Here is a 14,756-nt window from a genome sequence, read left to right as displayed (position 1 = left end):
CCCGTTTATCTTATGTGATAACCAAGGGTGGGGTGCCTTTTTTAATTTATTTAGCAAAACGATTTCAATTTCTCAACAATTGTGTTGGTATATTGATGATAAATAAATAGGACACCTTAATATTAATCTGGAGATAAAGTCCCCAATCAATCAATTTGTTTTCCAGATGTTTTTTTTTTTTGGTTCAACAGGCATCGTGAGGTTTACTGCTGTCGATTTCCAAAATCCAAAAGGTGGATATGAGCGGACATGTAGAGAAGCCTCTTTAAAACCACCAAAAGGTGGCGTCAGAGTAAACGCAATAAACCTGCAGCCCGGAGGCGCTCACACCTCCGACAGGACGCGACAAACTTCATCACAGCACAAATCCACAAATCCATATTCCTCTAATGTGAATTATTACGTTTTAAAGGTATGTGAGCCCAACCTGTCCCTGAAACTCACCTGAAAACAAACGATATTTTCAGAGCAAAATGGAGAATGATGTAGTTTTCCAGACTGCAAAGAGATTTTTATTGAAACAAAGAAAAGAAAACAAGCAAATTTCAATTAAACGAATCAATTAAGTTTTTTTATTCTAAAAATACTGGTCATTATTAAATGTTGTGATATCACTGCCATAAAATAATTATTTGTCACTTACTGGCAAAAACAATATTTCCAGTTCACCTGCATGACAGATGGTCATTTTCATTTTGGTTGTAATTTCTGATTTAAAAGAAGTAAAAAAAAAAAAACCTTAAGTTAAAAAAAGTGTTCAGTCGCTGAATCTTAACAGTTAGAAAAAAATATTATACTTAACTTTGTTCTTAATACCACGTTATAATCAAGAACAGGTGACCAGGACGCGCGCGTCCACGTGAGAGTTCACAGGCTGAAGATGGAAAGAAAAGTTCAGTCAAACAAAGAGGAGTGGAGGAGAGCAGAATCAATTGATTTTAACTCAACGACTGACTCTCCAGAGAGAGAGAGAGAGAGAGAGAGAGAGAGAGAGAGAGAGAGAGAGAGAGAGAGAGAGAGAGAGAGAGAGAGAGAGGAGGGGTTATCCTGCCTCTGCCTCCTCACCCGGCGGTGCCCCGCACTCTCACTTAACCTCCACAAAGTGCCGGACGGGGAATAACCTGAAACACTTTTCATTTTTCCTTTTAAAACTTAACAGGAAAAACCATCGTACGACCGCTACAGTCACTTCTCTCAACTCCACCGACGCACTTTTTTTTCTTCTTCTTCTTCTTCTTCTTCTTCCCTGATCTTCGGCGCCGCGCGCAGCAACAGAGGAGTTACCGAAGTCCGCGACGCGCTCCAGCGATGGTGACTTTACGCACGGGATTGGAAGGCTGTCTGAACTGACTGCTGCGGTCCGGCGGATGTCTCCAGACTGAGTGCAGGTAAGAGGGGCTGCAGGGGCGGCTGCAGCGCTGCAGCAGCGCCCGCTTCCTCCCAGCGGCTTGTTTTCTGGAGGGCTGCGCGCGCTCTGCGCTTATCTGCGCTCCGCGCCGCGCAGAGTTGACAGCGGCAGATTCAGGCTTTCAGCTGGGAGCTGGACCGTGATTAGAGTCTGCCGACCTGAGGTGACCCGGGGAAACTGTCACACTGCTGTTAGTTTTGGAAGAGTTTGGAGTTTTGTGTTCGCATGCAGCAAAAACTAAAATAAGAAAAAAAAAGAAAGAAAAAAATAAGTAATTATGGTCATCAAAACTGATTTCAGATTAAATAAAATCTAATAAATCTATTTGAATAATAAAATAGTAATTATTTAAAGTAATGAAATTATTCAATAATCTTTTTCATGGCCGTCATTATGAGAGTTTAACTTCACACACTGGTTGCGCGCCCTGACAGCTGCTCACAAACAAACATGCCATATTTATAATAATAGTGACTAATAAAATCCAGAACACGTTTATCTCGTGACTGTGTGGGTGATTCCTGTAAGAGTGATTATTTTAACCGCAGTTGGCAACTTCATCACAATCTGAACGGGATCTTCAAAATCACAACAACAACAAATGTTCAACCCAAGAAAAATGAACAGTTGTGAATGAAAAAAAAATCTAAATTGTGTCAGTCTTAACCGATTTGAATCCCCTTCATTTCAGCTCGTGGTAAAGACGTTCAAAGTTAATTTTCAGAGATAAAAGCTGTGTTTGTGCAGGAAACGGTTGATGAACTTTATTCTGCATCTCAAGCCTTTCACGCTCCATCTGATAGGAATGGATGAGTGGATCTTTAATAAATAGTCACACACACTCAGAACTCATCAAGACATTTTAAGAATACGTTTTGTTTAGAGAAAAAAAGAAAAGAAAAGAAACTTTTGAGGAGGCCTCACTTCAAGTTATACAAACCTTTAAAAAGTTTTTTCTCGTCATGTCAGTGATTGTTCGGAGCCTCAGATGGAACCTGTGAGGGACGAGGTGCACTCAGTAGTTTCTCCTTCGGCCACACAGCGGTAGCCTTCTGCCCATTATCGTGAGCGCGTCGCTCTCCTCGGACCTGTGCGCTCCCGCGCGCGTCCCCTTGCTCCGCTGCGCCTCCAACTGTGCGCATTTTGCGCCCTGAGCCGAACTGCGGTGCCCGGCCGGCCACACACCCGGAATACAATAAGGAGGAAGGAGAAAGGCGGCGGAGAGGAGTCTGCAGGGTCGGGTTAACTTTCCCCTCTGCAGGTCATGGCGACTGACCCCAGAAGAATGCGTGAGTCATAAATTAAAATAGACCCGGGGCCCCAAAATGCGGATCCATTGAGAGAAAATACCGAGAGAAAAGAGGACGGCGAGAGATTTGAGGAATTACTCAGTAAGTGTCCCTTTCTGCCTCCTTTCCTCATTTTCCTTTTGGAGTCTTCAGACTTCAGTGTTGCGCTTCAGCTGACAGCAGCCGCGCTGCGTGTGCGTCGTGAAGTTAACTGCGGGAGTGTGAACTTGAGCCATGCGGGGCCCGCGGGCTGCGCGCGGTCCGCCGCGGGGAGCTCGGCGCTCGGACCCACCGGCCGCGTGTGAAAGTTTGCGTGCTGGGTTCACGGTGAGGATGTGACAGGGGGTACGGGAGGACAGCGGCCTGGAGCAGGCAGATAAAGTCACTTGAGGGTGTTTCCCCGCATTCGGAGACACACTACACCTCCGAGATAAGCCGCTGCTCGCCGGCTGATAAGGAGCTTTCAGAGAAAGTGAACGAGACGAGAGATCACACGTGCGGCAAAAAAGAAAAAAGAAAACCGCTAAACAGGAAGGTCTAGATATGTGCGTCAGTGATTTTTTTTTTTTTGAATTCATAAAATAAAAACGCACAGTTTTAATAACTTTTGTGACCGGGCAGTTCTCAGCGTCGCATCTAATTGTTTTTACGCATCCAGTTTTTCTTTTTGCACTTCAAATCGCCCCCTTGTTCAGGGCTTGACAGATGCCTGCAGTTGCCAGTTTGGGCCTGCCCACGACGGCCTGCGCAGTAAATCACCATTTCCAACAAGTTGTTTAATTGTTTGGACTCTAGCAGAACAATTTATAGACCAGTCCCCCCCGCCCCCGCCCCCCCCCCCCCCCTTCTCCTGCTCTGTCCTGTAAGTGAGAGTGTCTGTCTGAAAAACAATCCGAGCAGGAGGAGGGAGGAGGGGGGACGCTGAAGTTGATCTCCTATGGCATTTTGTTTTGAGCAGGTGCTGCGGGTTGAAGTTCCCTCATAAGGTAAAGTGGCATTAGTGTCCAAATGGCAGACTTATATATAGGCTGCCAATTCAGCACATTGTCCTGGGCTGCATGGCCGCGCGCACTGCGCTGCGAGGAGACCCGCAGCCTCTCTCTCTCTCTCTCTCTCTCTCTCTCTCTCTCTCTCTCTCCTTTTTCTTCTGTGGGAATCAGCGCTGACAACAGGCGGACAAGCCTGAATGCGTCCTCCGGTCACTGTGAGGTCCATTACGCTCCTGTCAGCAGCACCAAATCACTATTAGAGAAGCTTCTGCGTAAAACACACAACGCAGCTGAAGCAAATCCAAATTTATCCCCACCTATAAAATAGATTTAAAAAAGTGTTGATATTTTTAGTGTTTTGAATTTAAATTTAATTGATAATTTTAGAGCAAAAATAATTAAAACAATATTTTTTTATTGAATTTAATAATTTTTCATGTTAAAATTCAATTTTAAATCAGATCAATTCTGCTGAGAATTTATAAGCAACACAAGCTGTATTTCTTTTAAAAAAATAAAGAGAAATCTTTTGTTTTAGGCCGAATTGTTGTTCTCTGGAAATATCCGTGTCTATTTCCCTGCCTCAATGCTAAGCTCTGAAAATGTGCACGCCGGTGTTAATGCATTGCAATGCAAGGCTAACCTCAGGATCTAATTCTCATACTTGGAAATCTAGCCATCGCTCACATGTTACCCTGATATGCCACATGTATTTCATGGACTGTGAGAGGCCTCTTTTTTCCTCCTGCCGTGCGGTGCAGAGGGCTCCAGAGTGCTCCTGAGTGTGTCTGAGCAGTTGGAAAAGATAAAAGGTGAAGGAATCTGAAGGAGAGGGGAGTCGGGCTCGGGGTTAAACCCAATTCTGTATTTATCAAGTGTTCACTTCAGTGTGGCGAACAAATCAAACCCGATTCGTTCAAAGTGCGAGGGACGAAGCACTGCTGTTATCTTCTTTCCCCGTCCACACGGCGTTGCAGGTTGAAGCGTTTCCGTGTGATGTCGCCGATCGGAAAAAGTGTCACTCCGCCGTTTTTAAGCCCGTGGCCGATCCGGAGGATCCTCATTATTTGTTCTCTGGAAAAGACACCGGCTCCCCCTGAATTGGACATGTGTTGTACAAACACAAATTAAACATTTAGCTTTAAGTATTTCTCCCCGGGTCCTAAGTGCATATTAGTCAGCCTATACTTATCTCCTGGCCCTCACGGCACACCCAAATTGCAGTGCTGCAGCTGGAAAAGAAAGGCTGGGGCCCCGGAGAATGAGCACTTGAAGCGTGCTGGCAGATGCCCACAAGTTCCTCCAGCACAATGCAAGTTTAGGTGTGTTTTGGAACATATATCTGTGGACTTTTGTGTGTGTGTGTGTGTGTGTGTGTGTGTGTGTGTGTGTGTGTGTGTGTGTGTGTGTGTGTGTTTTTCCCTGGGAAATCTGACTAATTTGTGACTAATTGTGCATGAACTGTCCATGCATGTATGAATGTGTCTTCTTGTTCACAGTAAGGTGTGTGTTCTGAAAAGGCATTTCTGTGTGTCGCCTGGTGCATCCGAGTCACGTGTGTGTGTGTGTGTGTGTGTGTGTGTGTGTGTGTGTGTGTGTGCTGTATGGCCTTTCTTCTCCTCCATGTAAGTTTCTGGACTGAGCTGGTGGATGGACGTCCCGCTCTTTCAATCCCGCCTCTATTTTCCTCCTTCGCCGCGTAACCTTGGAACTGGATTTCCCAGTTTTCCTTCAGAACAACGGCGTGCCCCGCTCTCTCTTCTCTCCCCGTCATGAGGGTAACCTTTCTATTCTGTCACTTATCCTCCAGCACCTGCTCCCCACCATCAGATTACAAAGCTCTGAATGGGAGCTCATTTGACACACCGGCTCCTAATGACGACTGCGTCGCTCCGCAGACGCCGGCTCCTCCTCCCGCCTCGCTTCACATCCCAGCATCACGGCGTGCAGCATCTCTGCTTCCTCTCAGGGTCCCAGAACCTCATGTCCGGGAGCTTCGTGATGCTCTGACCAGCCCCGGTTCATGAAGTTCGTTCTCCTCTCCCTCGGCTTTCCCCCCCTCTCTGACTTTCCTTTATTTATCAGGGCGTGTGTCTCGCTCTTTCTGATGACTGCAGCAGCAACAATAGCTATTATGCACCTGCAAAGGATTGAGTAAGATTTATAAATGTGCGGTTTACACAGCATTTGACAAACGAGTGTTGCACTGTTAATACAGTCACAGACTTGGCTCTTTGCCGACAGAGAAAACAACAAGGAGGGGCCTTGATTCCAAATGGAGCTTCAGCCATTTATGACCTTTTTCTGCTAAACGTGGATTACTGACGGTGAAGATAGCCGTAACGCCGCTTTACTCTTGTCCCAGTTTGGACGTTTTTTTGCGAGGAACTTGGCACGTCGGCTCTAAGCGTCGTTCTCGCTCTCGAGAGGAAAAGCTCGCCATCTTCTCTCTTCTCGCACGACACAGAGAGCTGCTGTTTCTCTGCGATGCTCAAAGGCCTTCTTGGGAATGTAAAGGCTCAAAAAAATAAAAAAATAAAGAAGTAGTTATTAAAGAAATCCTAAAAGGCATAAGCATACATCCTCTTTTCTGTGCGTGCACAGGCAAGGCCGTACGCAGTGGAATTTTCCTTTGATGCATAAACATTTTGGCCAGGTCAAGGTTTGCACGTATGAAGCGAGTCTCTGCTGTTATTCAGAAAAAAGCAACGAGGAGCAACAGGATGTAATCTTCGATTCACTGCAGTGAAACACCTCTCAAAGCAGTGAGCTGTACTATTGATTTACACGTGAACAATAAGAATCTAAGAATTTTCTGTGAAATCTAAATCGCTGAAGACAAAAAAAAAAAGCAGCAAGTCTGAAAAGCAGAAATCTTGAAAGACCTTTTTGATTTTTTTAATGCACGAAAAAAAAAATAAACACGTTTGGCTCTGATGGATTTAATCTGAACAACATAACAAGCGTATTTTCATATTTGTTGAATTTTCCACTCTGCAGGAACATCTAGCACTCAATTGTTTTATGCTGCATGCAAAAGAGATTAGGCCCCAACTTATTATTCATCGCTGTGTGGTCATGTAAATCCCATCTGTGTAACTTTATTGTTCCATTTTCAGTAAGCCAACTCATTGTAAAAAGACATATTTCAACATCTTTTCCTCCTTTTTTTTTTTTTTTTTTTAATACTCCCATGCTTTTGACAAGCTTTGCCAGATTGAACTTAATATTTAAAAAATCTCAGGAAGAAGAGGAGATGATCTCTGGTACAGGTTACTGTGTCACACGCTGTGGTGAGGCCAGGTGTGGCCGTGACCAGGTGACTGACACCTTCGCTCCAGCGGCTCTTCATCTGTCAGTCAGTAGCAGCCCTGGAGCGCAGCAGCAGCAGCGGCAGCAGCAGCGGCAGCGGCAGCAGCGGCAGCGGCAGCGGCAGCAGCGGCAGCAGCAGATGCTTTGGCTATTACTCTGCTCCTGATGGTTTTACAGAAAGGGGAAATCACATATGAGCTGGTCTCCGTGTCCAGGAGGTTTTCAGCCCTGCTTCCTGCAGCCACTCCGCCGACTTCTCCTCCCTGTGTGCCTTTCACTCTCTCATTTCCTCCCGGATCAGATCAGAATCGAAATGCTGGATGACGAGTTCAGCCTGTGCGTTGAATAAACAGCCGTCAGCTCTGAGTGAAAGTCATTGTTGAGCCAAGTGAGGACAAAAAGAGAGATCTGTGAAACGTTGCATGGCAGGATGGAGCTGTCCTTATTTTATCCTTACCTGAGACACACGTGACACGAAAGGCGAGCTGCGTGGTTGATGACTTGTCTCTGCTGGGCTTGGAGTCATTTTTTCCACGAGAGTGGGACACGGCGGTCTGGGACAACTGGGCAGTTTGGTTTATCTGAGAAAACAGCTCCCTGTGCCAAGAACGAGAATCAATGGTGAATCTATTGCTCTTTGTTTTTCTAACTCAACAGTAACATTGACAGGAAATAATCTAAAACATAAAAGATAGCTCATTATTGACTGTTACGAGCTGAAGAACAGCACAACAGGTTATAAACATAAACGTGGAGCTTTCCTGAGGTCAGGGTGTAACGTGGCGTCCATCGTCTCTGATGCTGAACCTGAGTCTGTACATCCAGCTGAGGATCTGAAAGCACCGACCTCGACGTGTGTAACTGTGTCTTTTGTGCATCACCTAGTGTTTTCCGTTGTCGGTTCTTGGCTGTGAGATGCTCAGCGACCGTCTCACTGAAGGGGAACCTCCAGCGTGAAGCTGACAGTCTGAGGAAGTAGGTGACGTCTGCAAACGTCTGGATCGTTTCATTCAGTTTGAAGTCAGATGGGTGTGGGTTTATATTTAACGTGATATGGTTGCAGTATTTGAATAATTGAGTTTCAAGTTGAGACGTTGACTCATCTTTTGTGTGACGGATGATTGCATCTGGGCTGCGGTGCCGCGCTCGCTCCACCCCTCCGGCACGCCTCCGCAGGTTCAGATCAACAAAAGAAATGATTTACCTGACCTTTTGATGGGAGCCTCCGCTGTTAGTGTTTGCACAAACCTCCCTCCCGTGTCTTCTAACCATGAAGAAGCTCAGGATTTGGTCCTGCAGGCCACTGTCTGCACAGGCGGTGTGCTGAGAACGCTTCTGGTGAGGGAGGAGGCCTCGTGCACCGTTCGTCGACAGCCTTCCAGGATCGCTGTCGGTGCGAAGAGGCAAACGCCTCTTGGATTGACAGAAGGAAACCACGCGGTGCCGTGCATGTGTCCCTTGGCTAGTATCGCACAGAAACGCACTATGCTCAACCACGTAAGCATTCGGAGCATATAATTCATACAAAGCAGGCAGAAAGTGCAATCACACCGACTGAGCCCGCTTGCTTTGCTCTAAACTAAAAAAAAAGGGAAAAAAGGGATTTGCTTTCTCTCATTTAGTTTACTAAGCTGCCTGATCTTGATGCACTGTGCAAACAAGGTTACATCGTAATTGGAAATATTTGGGAGACGTATGGGTTCGGCTGAGAAGAAGAAGGGCTGCGGCCTTCACAGTGACACTCGTCTGCTGAACGAGCGCCGCGATTTGATTGAATTTACATTCTGGCACATTTTTAATAATTAAAAAGATATATTAAGAGAGTACTGAATGAGGCACTCCAGCAAAGTTTCACTTCCAGAACTGCAGGCATGTTAGAGGCTTGTTACCGAACAGACCGAGGCAGTGAGAGCGCCATTCCTCCCGCCGCCGCCGCCGCGCTGCGATGGCAGCGTCCTGCAGCGTCCTGCAGCCTGTGCATGATGGTCCACGTCTCCCCCTTAAATATTCCTGCCACAGGGAGACGTAAAACCCTTTTCCTCAAAGTTATGATTCAATTCTGAGTTATTAAAATTAAACATTATAGTATTAAAAATTATAGGGGATTGAAAGGGGGTGATTTTTATATATTTCTAACACTTTCATGTTTCTAAAATCTAATCCTGACAACCTCTTGTTTTTTTTTTTTTAATTTATAATTTTACCTTATTTTCTCTTTACCTATAATTCTGCATCCTCAGTGTTGCTTTCTCGGATGTTGGATCTTGAGTCATTTTCCATTTTCCTGGTTGATCTGTCACCACCTGGACGCCGCTGCGTCAGCTGGACGTCTTCCTCTTGGTTCGACCTTCTAAAAGCTGCTGGAATTAGCATCAGTGTTTCAGGCTTTATTCCGGCTTTCCCATCAAAGTTGCTCTCAGGTGCTGCCCTTAAATTACTTTGTTAATTCGTGTCACAATAAATTGCATCCAGGTGCCGTTTCCCTTCACTCTATAAATCCGCAGTTATTAAACCTGAAATCTGCAGGAAGTGACTCAGGAATTCTTTTCCACTCTGCTTATATTTTAGCCCCTGTGCCGTTGAAGCCAGTTAAAAAAACGACTTCATTACTGGAAATTAGTAACAATTAGGTTTTTACAGTGAAAGTGCTCCAACATTTTCTTGGAAGGCACTCAGGTTTTTGTCTGCTGGGGAAGCCGGAGTCATTCGGCGTGGCATTGAGCTCAAGGCCTTGCTCTCACCTAGCCAGGCAAACAAGAAACACACCAATAATCCCTTCTCAGATTGAACAGAACGCAGCTGGATTCAGAGCAAATGTTTACGTTGCTTTTACAGTTTGATTCTTTCGCGCTCCTCCCAGCCCGGGGAGCCTTCGCTCTCGCCGCCGGCCGCGGTCTGGAGTAATGGGGCGTGGCGGCAGGGTTTCTGGGGGTGCGAGGCCTCCGAAATGGTCCTGCGGTGGAGTAGTGAGGTCCTGGATCACATGGTCCCACCCACCGAGCCAAGGCCCGGATCCAGTTGGTCGCCAGCCAGCTTGTCTACGCAGGGCGTTGCCATGGTTTCCAGGCCGTAAAGAAGCCTTTAATCGAGCCGTTGTCATCATGAGATGGTGGTGAGCGTTTTGGGAGATAGAGCGAGCGAGCTAGAGAGGGAGAGAGAGAGGGAGGGAGGATGGATATGGGCCCAGAATAGAAACCTACCACCTCACGGTTCCCCTGGAACAGCGTCTCCAGCGTGTGTGAGATCCTCCAGCATCGGCCTCGTCCCCCTCGTGCGGCGAGCGGATTCACGGGCGCCACGCCCCCCCCGGCGGGCTCCCGGCCCGGGTTTATTTGTCCATGGCATGCGGTGTTCTGCACACGGCGCCGGATTAGCAGGAGTGTGGTGCGTGGTGTTCGGTGGTGTGCCGGGGAGTGGCGCTGGCTCGGGTGTCCAGCTGACGGGGCTCCCACCTCAGGTTTCCTCCTCGGGGTCCAACGCGCTTTAGATGGTCGCGCACACGGCGCTGTCGGGGCCCGCTGACATTTGCACCTCGGGGTTTCACACACAAGAATATACAAGACATGTGTAATGGCACCAGCACTGCGTGTGTGTGTGTGTGTGTTTGCTCTGGTGTGAGAGTCACTGGCACTTCGCAGCCCCACCTGTTGCGCTTTTTGTGCGACGGAGTCTTTGTGCAGACCTTGTTGAATTGTTCTGCCTGCGATGATTCAACATTTGCAAACAAAGCGACCAGGTCCGCCCCTGCTGCATTGTGGGGATCGGTATTGGCATGTAACTGGATTGTTACCAAATAAAACAGCCTTTTAAGCCCCACGTCCCTTAAGTCTTCAGTTCCTGCCGCTGCGCGGAGGGAAAACTGCTGCCTCAGCAAGCTGCTCAGCCGCGCGCTGGAGGAGCTTACACTGCGTCTCCCTGTTAAATATGGGAAACATACGCAGGCCGGCCTGTGATGTCAATTGTTATTGCTGGAGGCCGCTATAGGAAAAATCTCATTTGCCTTTGTAAAGCACTGTAGTGAAAAGGAGCTTATGTCATAAAGACGCTATTGTGGCTGCTGCAGGGCCTGCCGTGTGTGTGTGTGTGTGTGTGTGTGTCTTTAAGTGTCACTGCTCTGACCCACACGTAGCTGATCTCACGTGTGTTTTCCTCGCGTTCGAGCAGGTTTGAATGGACAATGGTTTCTGTACCTGTTTGTTCGTGGAGCGCACAAAAGGCCCGGCGGCGGAGAGGCCCTTTGAGCAGGAGCTTTACGAACGGCAGTCGTGGTCACACACTCTTTCCTTCACTCTGCCGGACTCTTTTCGGTTCGTCGTGACTTTGGCTTTGACGTTAAGCTCAGGATAAAAACAGAGCTGGTGAAGGTGGTTTAGTGAAAAGAATATTTTTGCAGATCGCGTACTGAAGTGTTGATTTGTACTGAGGTTCATTTCATTAATTGCTGAGTTGCAGTGCAGTCTGCTGGATCGTGAACTCAGTTAATTTGTGGTTGAGATAGCATCTTAGCTCACAGTTGATCATCTGAACGGTCGGATGTGTCAGTCCAGTCACTGCTCTCCTCTCCTTGCAGAACTTCACATTATTCCACCATTACACCATTACAATCTACTAAAGATGATTAAAAATGACTTATTTTGTTTAATAATGACACACTGGTTATCCAAAACTCAAAAGAATAATTAACCACTGCTAAATAGTTTATATTCAGAGTAACTGTGCGCTTACACTGTGGGTGTTTGCTCCGAACGGGGCTTCGCTGAGACGACGCGGTCCAGCTGCGAACGAGTGTGCCGAGATTAATCCGTCAAATTTTCAAGGGCCATTAAAGCAAAAAGGGCATGTGGTGATTAACAGCCCCACACAGAGAATGTGAGTAGCATCATAAAATGACAAAGGACTGAGAAATTCCTCTGGGTGGATATCAGATCAATAACGGTTGGGCCTGTGATCAGTCTCCGCTGCGTCGACCACGAGCAGCGGCGAGACGTCTCCTCCAGCTGGCACGGAAACCCAAACACACCAAACGGTGGAAAAATGAAGCAGAGGAGAAGACCTTTACATTATGTTTACAAAGAATGAGTTCAGCAGTGTGAAACTGCGGCGTAACCGAGACGAACTATACATTACTCTCATTTTTTTTTTATACTGATTTCAGACGCATGAGGCAGGAAAAGCGAAAACAGCAGATATTTATTGCCCCCACAATTTCTCAATTGTTTTTTTTTTCCCCCTCCAGCTATCCCTGACGACCACCTCCTCCATCTCAACAAGTCTTCCCTCGCTCTTGTTTTACGGAGAGGGCAGATTTGTGCGCTGTCCTTTAAATCATTTCCCTCTCTCGCAGATTGCTCCCCGCTGGAATATTGGCCTGACAGCCGTTTTCCTCCCCTCCCTCCGCTTCCCCGGCGGACTCATTTACATTTATGCACGCAGCAATTAATTACAGGCTGGCGCTGGCCTTGTAAATTAGAGGGAGCCGAGGTCGCGCTCATTAATTGCCCCTGACAGTTAAAGCCTTGTTTGGGTCGCGACACGGTTGACTTTAGGCAGCGGCGCTCGCGGCTCGGCTGCAGCTCCTCCTGCATCTGATATCACTTTGCAGCCGATGATGTGAATTTACACTCTGGATGAAAACGCTGCTTTGTCCCGTCTGGACGTTCTGCAGCCTCTCCGGTCTTGGCAGCTGCAGGTCATCACTCCCGGCCTCGCTCGTGTTTTGTCTTTCGCGCAGCGCCTCCTGTGTGTTCTGGGGTCTTTTTTTTTTTTTCTTCCTCTCTCTCTCTATAGACCCAGGAGTCAGGCAGGCATCTTCTCACGGTATTGGCCTTTTCATGCGAAGACGCTCCAACTTTTTCCAACTCCTTCCCTCACAAGGCCCTTCTTTCTTCTCTGTCACGCAGCGATGTGTTTGTGCATACCTCGCCAGCCTGACAAAAAAGAAGGGAAAGATCCTATTCACGTTTGCCTTTGACATTCACCTCTTGTTTTTACAATCTTTCCAAGGCGCGCTGTTTGCACAGTGGAACAGGCTTTGTCTTGACGGCGCGGGACAATGGCGAGCGCCATAATGTAATCTCCTGAGGGTAGCGAGCAGAGGGGTGAGGTTGAGATGTATGTGCCGGCGCTTGCCCCTGCCATCCCTCCCCCTGCCTCCCCACCCTCTGCTCCGGCAATTTTTCACGTTAACAGTGACTCAAGAGAGAATACTTGTTGTCACTTAAGCCTTTGTAATGTTCACCTTGGTGTTTTGTGAGGGGAGCACAAAGGTTTTTCACTCATGCAAACATCCCCTCGCCTTGTTCCACTTTTTTTTGCCGAAGCACTTTGCCCACCCACGTGCATATCTTCAATCCTGTCTTTATTTTTTTTAAACCAACATTAGCTTTTCCTCCCCTTTACTAAACCTTTTAACAGCCTAAACCAAACCATGCATGGATACGGGATGCAAACCTTGATCTCCAGTGGATCGGCCCGGTTCTTTGTGCACTGAACTGACCGCTAAAAACAACAGTTTTTAAAATAGATTTTTCCTTTAAAGCTACTTGCTGATAAATGTTATGCCTTTTTTTTTTTTATAGAGGGTTAATACAGAGTCCAATTTGTTCAATCAGAACCACAACAAACACTCGACAGTCAGACAGCATGCTGCACACACTGCTTTCTTTACAAAAGGCTTTTGGGGACGACGCATTCTGGGAAGCAGTGCCAATAAAAATAATCCAGCACCAGCCTTCTTGTAAATGTTTGATGAAGCAAATTGTTTTCAGTGCAAACACATTTTTTTTTTTTTTGTGGAAACAAAAATCTGCCACAGAATTTTCAAAAGCTTGACAAACCGTGTGTCGGTCTGTCTGGGTGTGGGAAGCGCAGGCGGGAGCTCGGTGTTAATGGGAGGATAAAATCCCCGCCTGCGACGGAAACACACACACACACACACACACACACACACACACACACACACACACACACACACACACACACACACACACACACACAGCATTGCAGAAATGTTACGAGGCCTGCGCAACATAGCCGGCAGTCCTGAGAGAGTCAGCACCGCTATAAGCTCATCATTTATGGGTCAATTGAACCTCATTCTAGTTTAATTGCCCATATGATTAGTTGGAAGCGCAGTCCGGCTCCCCGCGGTGCGGACATGGCCGTGGCAGCGCCGAGCCCCACGCCGCGCCGAGCCCATTGAGGACGCTTCTGTCTCATAGAGTTCCATTGTTCCTCCTCCAGTGTGTCCGCGGCCGCACAAGTGGCATTGACAGCTGCAGCGAGACAGCATTTGGGACCGCGCATATTTTGTTGCGTGAATGCGTGCATTCACTGTGCAGGTGCACGGCCTGGCCGAGAACAGAGTCCCGCGTATCTCCCGGTCGAGCGCGGCGCTGCTCACCTCTCCGGTTACCGCCGTCACGTCACAGCTCTCTGCTCCCTCCGCCGGTTTCGTTTGGCCGCAGTAAAAGTTCCCGTTTCTTCTGACGGGTGCTTTATTTTCCGCAGCTGGCCGGACTGCGGGGCGACATGTGCCGTTTTACAGCTGCTGGACCGCCGGCCAGAAAGGTAGCTGTTACTTCCTGCAGTTGTCAGGAGGAGCCGAGAACGGCTCTATAGCCGGGTTCCCTCATGTCAGGTTCTCTCCTCCCGCTCAGGAGGGGATAAATAAACACACATTGGGGGTGAGACGTGAGAGAGAGTGCACCGACAGGGGAGTGAAGAACACTGAAGAGTGAGTCAGACTCTTCAGGTGGA

The 14,756-nt window shown here is 47.6% G+C and overlaps 1 protein-coding gene and 1 long non-coding RNA gene across 3 annotated transcripts in view; one reads left to right on the top strand and one right to left on the bottom strand.

The window, feature by feature from the left end:
- Positions 1-1,081: 1,081 nt before the first annotated feature.
- LOC115392101 (transcription factor SOX-6-like) overlaps positions 1,082-14,756 on the top strand; it is a 103,287-nt gene continuing 89,612 nt past the window's right edge. Inside the window, exon 1 of one of the 2 annotated variants that reach the window (XM_030096621.1) lies at positions 1,082-1,388. The gene's annotated coding sequence lies outside the window, so the exon portion shown is untranslated. Of the gene's footprint in view, positions 1,389-2,780; positions 2,800-14,756 lie in introns of those variants that run through there. The other variant, XM_030096622.1, reaches the window with a different exon arrangement.
- On the bottom strand, positions 1,234-2,634 carry LOC115392131 (uncharacterized). Its single transcript, XR_003931818.1, has 2 exons — positions 2,349-2,634; positions 1,234-1,645 (listed from the first exon to the last, which is right to left on the bottom strand). It is a non-coding gene; the product is annotated as an uncharacterized LOC115392131 (long non-coding RNA).

The sequence above is a fragment of the Salarias fasciatus genome, chromosome 7 (assembly GCF_902148845.1).
Source record: "Salarias fasciatus chromosome 7, fSalaFa1.1, whole genome shotgun sequence".
NCBI lineage: Eukaryota > Metazoa > Chordata > Actinopteri > Blenniiformes > Blenniidae > Salarias > Salarias fasciatus.
This window is presented reverse-complemented; position numbering and strand designations above follow the sequence as displayed.